The sequence below is a fragment of the Alligator sinensis genome, unplaced genomic scaffold (genome assembly GCF_000455745.1).
Source record: "Alligator sinensis unplaced genomic scaffold, ASM45574v1 scaffold1733_1, whole genome shotgun sequence".
Classification (NCBI taxonomy): domain Eukaryota; kingdom Metazoa; phylum Chordata; order Crocodylia; family Alligatoridae; genus Alligator; species Alligator sinensis.
Window position 1 is genome coordinate 168,961 of NW_005843231.1, and position 7,860 is coordinate 176,820.

Consider the following 7,860-nt stretch of genomic DNA (forward strand, 5'->3'; position numbering starts at 1 on the left):
CCCGTCGCTAAGAGGCGACGGCTACCCCCGCGCCCCGGAGCGCCTCTGCCCCGCCCCCTGCCCGCGGGCTGAACCAAGTGCTCACACCGCGGGGGGCGGGCCGCTTCGAAGGTGCTCGGGGTTAGGAGGATTCCCCCCCTCCTCACACTACGGCAGTTGGTACAACCCAGGGCCGGAGCCGTGAGGCATGATGGGACTTGTAGTTCGCCGCGCGTGCTGGATCGGTTGGGACTGAGGGGCGGGCAGCGCCGGTGCGCCTGAATCCCCGTGGATGCACGGGGACAGGGTCGCCAGGATTGCTCAGCATCGGGCCAGAGGGCAGGAACTGAGCCAGTGATTCCCAGCCAGGGCAACCCCAGCAGCCTGGAAATCCTTGCAAGGCTGCCCCCAATGTTAAGCGTGCACACGTGCTTCACCAGACAAACCCGCAGATGTCAAAGCGTTGTGACCTGTTGCGGTTTTTCCGAGTTCTTTGCAATTATTCTAATTGTTCTGGTGTTGTTAGAATGGTTCTAATATCGTGTTAGAATTCTTCTAATATTTTTCTGGATTGCTGGGGGTAGCTGTGCTGGCCTAGGGACATAGGCAGGCAAGGTTCTTTGGGTAGATGTGATATCTTTTATTAGACCAACTGAGTAGTTGGGAAAAAAGTTCTTAGCAAGCTTTTGGGCGCAATCACCCTTCTTCAGGCATAGGGAGTCTCTGCTGTTCCTATGCCTGAAAAAGGGCGATTGTGCCCAAAAGCTTGCTAAGAACTTTTTTCCAACTATTCAGTTGGTCTAATAAAAGATAACACATCTACTCTAATATCCTTTCTGCCATCAAAAATGGAGTGAAAACTAAAAGTTGTCATTGTTCATGGGGTGTCTCGAGTCCAAAAAGGCAAAGAACCACTGGACTAAGCTTACCCAGCTACAAAAACTTATACTAACAACGCCAAGGGTATTGCTGCTGCTGTGTAAGATTTTGTATTATACGAGCAGCAATGTGTTACAAAAAGCTGGATGTTCTCTATTTTTAATAGGAAATAGCTAAGTGTTGTTGGGAGTTTAATTATGGAGACCTCTAAGTGTGTGGGCGATTAGATAACTAGTCCTCTACAAGCTGATTATTATTGTTGGCCATCACAGGACATTCCCACAAGACCTTGCACAGGCAGCATTTTTAGATTTTAAAATATACCTATCAGAGTACTCTGCTTGTGGCAAAGTGAGAACAGTCAGACTTCAAATTCTTCTGTTGGCTCCAATTAAACCAAGTACATGCCTCACAAAGCACTAGGTGATCCTGTTGACTTAAGTGCTTTGTTGGATTTAAGCCCAGTCCAGTTCCTGTTAACTTTAATGTCAGTTCCGCTTCCAATGCATGTGCTAAAACTGGCATCTAGAGCAGTCCATTTTCTCCTTCAAAATGTATTGTAAAGCTCCTTTTCTAGAACTGTGCTAAGAGTTACCACTGTGTTGAGTTTGTGATTGTGTCAGTTACTAAAACTGGCATGAGCTACAGTGTTCAATGCAGCAGCATTCAGGTGTAACAGAATGCAATTACAGAAATAAATTGCTCCAACAGTGTACTCAGATTTGTGAGTGAAACATCATTTGGTGAGGAACACTCTGAACTACTCAAAAAAAGTGAGCTGGTTGAGTGATCAACTGCATTATCTCTCCCCCTGCCACCATACACACCAATATGGCTTTTGGGTTGCATTTACTTCTGCAGGCAGTAAGTACAGGCAATTGATAACTTGCCAGAAGAAAACAGAAAGCTCTTTGTCAAATGTTTGACACTCCACCTACTTAAACAGCTGTGGCAACAGGAGCAACAGGTTATAGCTTATTGTTGGGAAAGGAAAATGAATCTAGAAATTTAGCTGCAAGATTGTCTAAATTCTACTTGATGACTTGCAACAAGCCAGACAGTCAATTCATTTGTTAAACACCTCAGAAAAAAATAAGGAATCCATGGACCTAACTTTCTAATAGCCAGTATTAAACAAGAGGTCTTGCATTTACCAAAGTTCCAGTAGTATGGCTACAATACTTAGAAGTCAGTCAAATGTGGTGGAATAGAAATCACGACTGGAAAACAGGCTAAAAGGCATGCACTCTTCAGGACAGATATAGAGACATAGGTGATGGAATAAGGCATGTCAATTAAGTGATTACTAAAAAGTGAGTGATTCTGCATACAAAAATCTGTTTCTGTCAAAATCACTTTGATAGTAGTAGTTTTTCTGCAACAGGCTTAAGAATCTGACCCCTAGTGTCAGAATTTATGAAGATCATCCACTGAACTGGTGATAGAGGGTCAGTACCTGTGTGAACTTCCTCTACAAGGAGATTAGAAACAATATAGCAACTTTTCATTGGAGTTTACCCTAATTTGACCTCAATATAAATAAATACTTTCTTTCTCCTAGATATAACTGGTCTAGTGATTTTGTTTGATCATGCCCTTGTATCAGATGAGAAACCCTGACAAATCTTGTTTTTGTTGCATGTGTAATGTCATGTTTTCAGAAAATAACATATCCAGTCTTGCAGATAAATTCCACTATCACAGATTTTGGCCAACCAGATTCTGTTTTTTCTCGCCCCATTCGATTCTATAGCGCATTGGCTGCTTGTGATTGCCTTCTCTTTGTCATCATTTCTCCAAGGCAAATGCTGTTTAGACTCTGTATGTACCAGACATATGAAACAGAAGTTTGACAGCAAGGGTAAAAAAAGCAGTCCTTGTGGAAGTTTATTTTAACATTGGTGCTTCCAAAGCACATGAATGCAAGTTAAAATTGTCATAAATAATTTAAGTGATTCCAACTGGGTATTTCTTGTTTGCATTCAGGTACAGGCTGGTAAAAATAATAATATTTATTTTGTTCATTGGACACAGGTTTCTAATATGGACAAACACTATTAGTCCTAGTTTCAAAACACCATCTCAGGGCACTGGAGGTGAACTAGCTATTAGAAAATCTGAAAGTTCCTTGTAAGGCAATAACATGTCTCTCCATTTGGGCTCCCATTGTCCCCGATTACAAATCCCTGTCTTTAAAGAAAATTAGTCCTAAACCTTGTCTGATGATAAAATTGAACAAGCATTGACCTGACCAAAGGATATTATACCTTTTCACAATAGGAGATGGCTCACCCATGAAAAAAGAGTCAGTACATTCAAAAGCTGTGGCTTTGTCATTGTTAACTGTGCAACCATCTGGAAAGCAGCAATTTATTTGAAAGTGTTCACCCTTGAGGCATGTGATACATGCATAGTATGAACTGTACCTATCAGCCACTAAACAGTTATGGCAGAGGCTCTTTCTGCCCAGGGTAGTTGTCTGGAATGGGAGCTATATGACAGAACAATTTTTATAACCACTAACAGTTATTTCTAGGGATTCTTGTAGAGGATACAATCTTATCACAGCATTTTTACATCCAAGTGGTAATAATATACCAGATCTTTTTACAGGTCAAGGATGTTGTTTCAGAAACCCTGGTTTCTCCTCGGAAAGCATATGATCCACGCCCCCCAGTGCTGCAGCTAAGTCATAGGCCTAGCATAGTTGTTCTTTTTAAGAACATTAGTATGGAAAACAGCTTTTGGCCCCTTCAAAAGCCATGGTCTTTGACTTCTACTGAGCTTCATGCTAAGTTTAGAGTCAATACAATGAAAGTCCAAGGCCTTTGCTCATTAGTTTACTTCTCTGAGCTATCCAGTCTACATGCAGCTTTCCTATCAGCCACCTATGGACAAGCATATTTCATAATGTTTGAATGTAAGCTTTGAAATCATTCTTCTAACCACATAACCATAAATGTATTGACAAAGTCCAGAACACAGTCTTAACCCTTAAATTCTGCCAAGGTCTCCCTGCTGTCTAGACAAGATGCAATTAGGTATATCCACATTAGTCTTTTGTCCATATCCAAAATCATAAAGAGACATGATTTTCCAATCATTTCAGGGCTCTAATGCTATTTTATATTATTTAGATTAACATGGATTTCAACACTGACCTTTATGTTTGCAGCTTTTGTCCCTGTAGAACTGAGGCGTGCAGCAAATTTTACTTGAATCACTAGGTTCATGTGTCCCTCAGGACATATTCAAGTCTTCCAAAACACCTGCCAAGTCATATCTCTGGCTAAGTCCTGCTGCCTCTATACTTCTTGTGGTCAAATACAGATGGCAACAAAAACACCAGCCATGGTTATTATGGCCCTACACAGCATAGCAAAAGTCATAAAAATGTCCACACAATACTGATTTTTTTTATGTCCAGGATTTCATAGCAATGATTATTGCATGTAACAGTTCAAAAGATGTCTTAAAGTAAACAAATCCCCTTGTTTTAAAATGTCTCCAGACTGAACCTTTGTTTTACGCCTTAGTGGTGCCTCCTACATGCTGTGCCAGTATGACTCCATCACTGATCATCATCTATTCTGACTGGAAACCCCCCCTGCAAGTTCTCATTGTAGCCCCACCTAAAAGGTCAGTAGTAGTGTGTTTCCCATCAGTCACAACTGCCGTAAACCTGCCAGCAAAACACACATTATCATCAAAACTAAGTCCACTATACTGAGTCCACTATTTGGCTATCTGGGTTAGCTTTTAACTCTTCAGGTCCCCAGCATTTTATAACTGCTACAGTGGGTTGTACTGTCCTATTCCCCACTATCTTTGCATTATTCTGTAGCAGATTACTAACCCAGTTCAGGAAATCATCTGCATTCAGAGTCCCTCTGTTTTTTGCTCATTTTATTTAATACTAAACAAAAGTGTATTGCTCTTTAACCATAGCTAAAAAAGAACTTATACGATGGGGAACTCCCTACTTGAGAGCACGGAGGCGGAAAGGGATCTTGGTGTCATTATTGACTTCAAGATGAACATGGGCCGACAATGCGAGGTCATGGTTGGCAGGGCTAACAGGACCTTGTCGTGCATCCACAGGTGCATCTCGAGTAGAGCCAGGGAGGTGATCCTCCCCCTCTATGCGCCGCTGGTCAGGCCGCAGCTGGAGTATTGTGTCCAGTTCTGTGCGCCCCATTTCAGGAGGGATGTGGACAACATGGAGAGGGTCCAGAGGAGGGCCACCCGCATGATCCGGGGACAACAGGGCAGACCCTACAGTGAGAGGCTGAGGGACCTGAACCTATTCAGCCTCCACAAGAGAAGGCTGAGGGGGGACCTGGTGACCGTCTATAAACTCACTAGGGGGAACCAGAAGGGTTTGGGGGAGACGCTGTTTCCCCTAGCCCCCGCTGGCATAACAAGGAGTAATGGGCACAAGTTGATGGAGAGGAGGTACAGATTGGACATCCGAAAAAATTACTTCACAGTTAGGGCGGCTAGGAGCTGGAACCAACTTCCAAGGGAGGTGGTGCTGGCCCCTACCCTGGGGGTCTTTAAGAAGAGGCTGGATGCCTACCTGGCTGGACTCATTTGAGTCCCGTTTTTGTTTTTAGGGTTTTTTGTTGTTCTCCCGCCCTGGCGGGGGGTCGGGCTAGAAGATCTATTAGGTCCCTTCCGACCCTAAAACTATGAAACTATGAAACTATGAAATCATTCAGGTCCATCCTAGGGGTAATGCTATAAAACAGTCTCTAGCGATTGAATGAAAGATTCAGTCCTGTTCAAATTTACAAAGCAAAATTCCTCATCATACAAAGTCACTCCAAACTGCTGTACTTCCCTTTGCCAGCTCACCATAACTAGAGGAGATTTTGTATTCATTTTTTCAGAACTGTCTGTGCATACTGTGTCTTCAGGAGACGGCCTTTGTGTCTGAACCTCTTGCATCCCTGCTTCCCCTGGGTCATCAGAGTTGAACACTATACTCTCAGACTACTGTTACTATATTGTTGAACAATATACTGTTCAACTCTGTTACATCAGTAGTCTGAGAGTTGCCAGCTCTATGGCGAGGGTCTAATTTTTTCCTCATTCATCAGCTTTTTAGTCTTTTCCACTCTTGGGATTAATCTCTCCCTTAATCTGTTGGCCAGAAAGTCTCTTACTCTTAAACCCTGTAAAATCCTGTTTTGTACTCTGACTTATTTTCCCCACACAGTACATTTTATTACTCCCAGCCTGCCTAGACTCAGATACTCCCTAGTTGTATTTACATTCTGGCTTTTATTATCCTATCTCTGTTTGGTTTGATTTTGGTACTTAATCACTTTTGTTTAGAAGTATAGATTACCCATGAAAAAAATCACACTTTTAAAGCATTACATACATCTTTTGAAGACTAGAGATAAAAGTAAGAATTCTGAACTGCACTAAAAATACTGCCAACTGCAGAAAAGAGATACGCAATCTAGCATTAAATGAGCTAGCTTATATCCTCAAAGCTTTAATCATACACCACCATTTTTGGGAAAAAGCAATTTTACTGGCATCTTTCAGTTTATAGGAGACCTTACTGTAATGTGCAAACACTCAGTCACTAGTTGGTTCTTCATTACTCCTGTAGTATCTCGTTTGGAATTAACTTCAACAAATTCACAAAAAGCTTAACTTAGCAAACACAGGTAGTTTGGGATATGGTTCAGAAGTTTCTGTTTTATGTTGATGCACCAGTTCCCTTTCAAGTTGTTCTGTTCTCTTGTTCCTTCTCCTGTTTTAAAAATTATTCTCTTCTCCTGTTTTAATCCAGCCTTTGTTTGAAAGGACAGTATATTAATTAAATCAGATCAAATCAAATCAAATCAAATCAAATCAGTCAATGAATAAATACATCACAGCCCCAAGTGACTTGTTTTAAAATGTCTGTTTCAAAGAAAAGCTAAGAACATTTTATCTATCTATCTATCTATACATATACGTATGTATGGACACACACACATTTTAGGTGTAATATTTTAGTTAAATTAACTAGGAAGTCCCCTGACTTAAACGGACCTGTAAAAGTGTGTGTGTGTGTGTGTGTGTGTGTGTGTGTGTGTGTGTGTGTGTGTGTGAGAGAGAGAGAGAGAGAGAGAGAGAGAGAGAGAGAGGGAGCACATTTAGGAGTCATCATCACTAAGGTGTAAAACAAGGAGACAGACTGGAGGTATTTTAAAACAAGGGGATTTGTTTACCCTCAGATATCTTTTGAAATCTTACATGTAATATTAATTGTTATAAAAACCTAAATATAAAATATCAGCATTGTGGGGATGTGCTTATTATATTTGCCGTGCTGTGTACAGCCACAGGAATAATCATGATTGCTGTTTTTATTGCCCTCTGTATTTCAGCCCAAGGGGTATAGAAGTGGCAGGCGTTATCTCTATGACTTCTGTCAGTTTTTTGCTGTATTATTTTGCTGTAGTTTAGCCAGCCCAAATGAATGGAACTGGAATGCCACTGACAAACAAACCTGCCAATACACACTGACAATGCAGACGCACAAGCTGTGTGTATATCTTTACGGTTCTGTTTAAGTTTGTGAAATCCAGTTCCCTTCCTGTGGGCTGCCTAAACCACAGTAAGATCCAGGGCACTCCCACTTAATTGTAAAACTTCATGCATTGCCCATGCCTGTCACAGGGCAGGGGCTACACAAGTATGCTGGGGAATTAGCTTAGATGGTAGATGTGCGGGCTGTCTCCAGATCCCATCCTCATCGCCATGTGCGGGCGGCAGGAGCAATCCGGGCTCTTTTTCGCGCCGTGCGGGCTGTGGCCAGCAGCCCGGGCACGCTAGGTCGGAGAGAACAGGCGACACGCTGGAATTAGGCACGGACGCTTAATGGTTGATTCAAGATTGTTTACTTACACCAAAGATGGTCGCAGTGTAGGCTGGACAGTTTCCCAGGCACAGCTCCGCTTAAATCCTCGTTTGAGGACTCAGACAATATTCGATCAC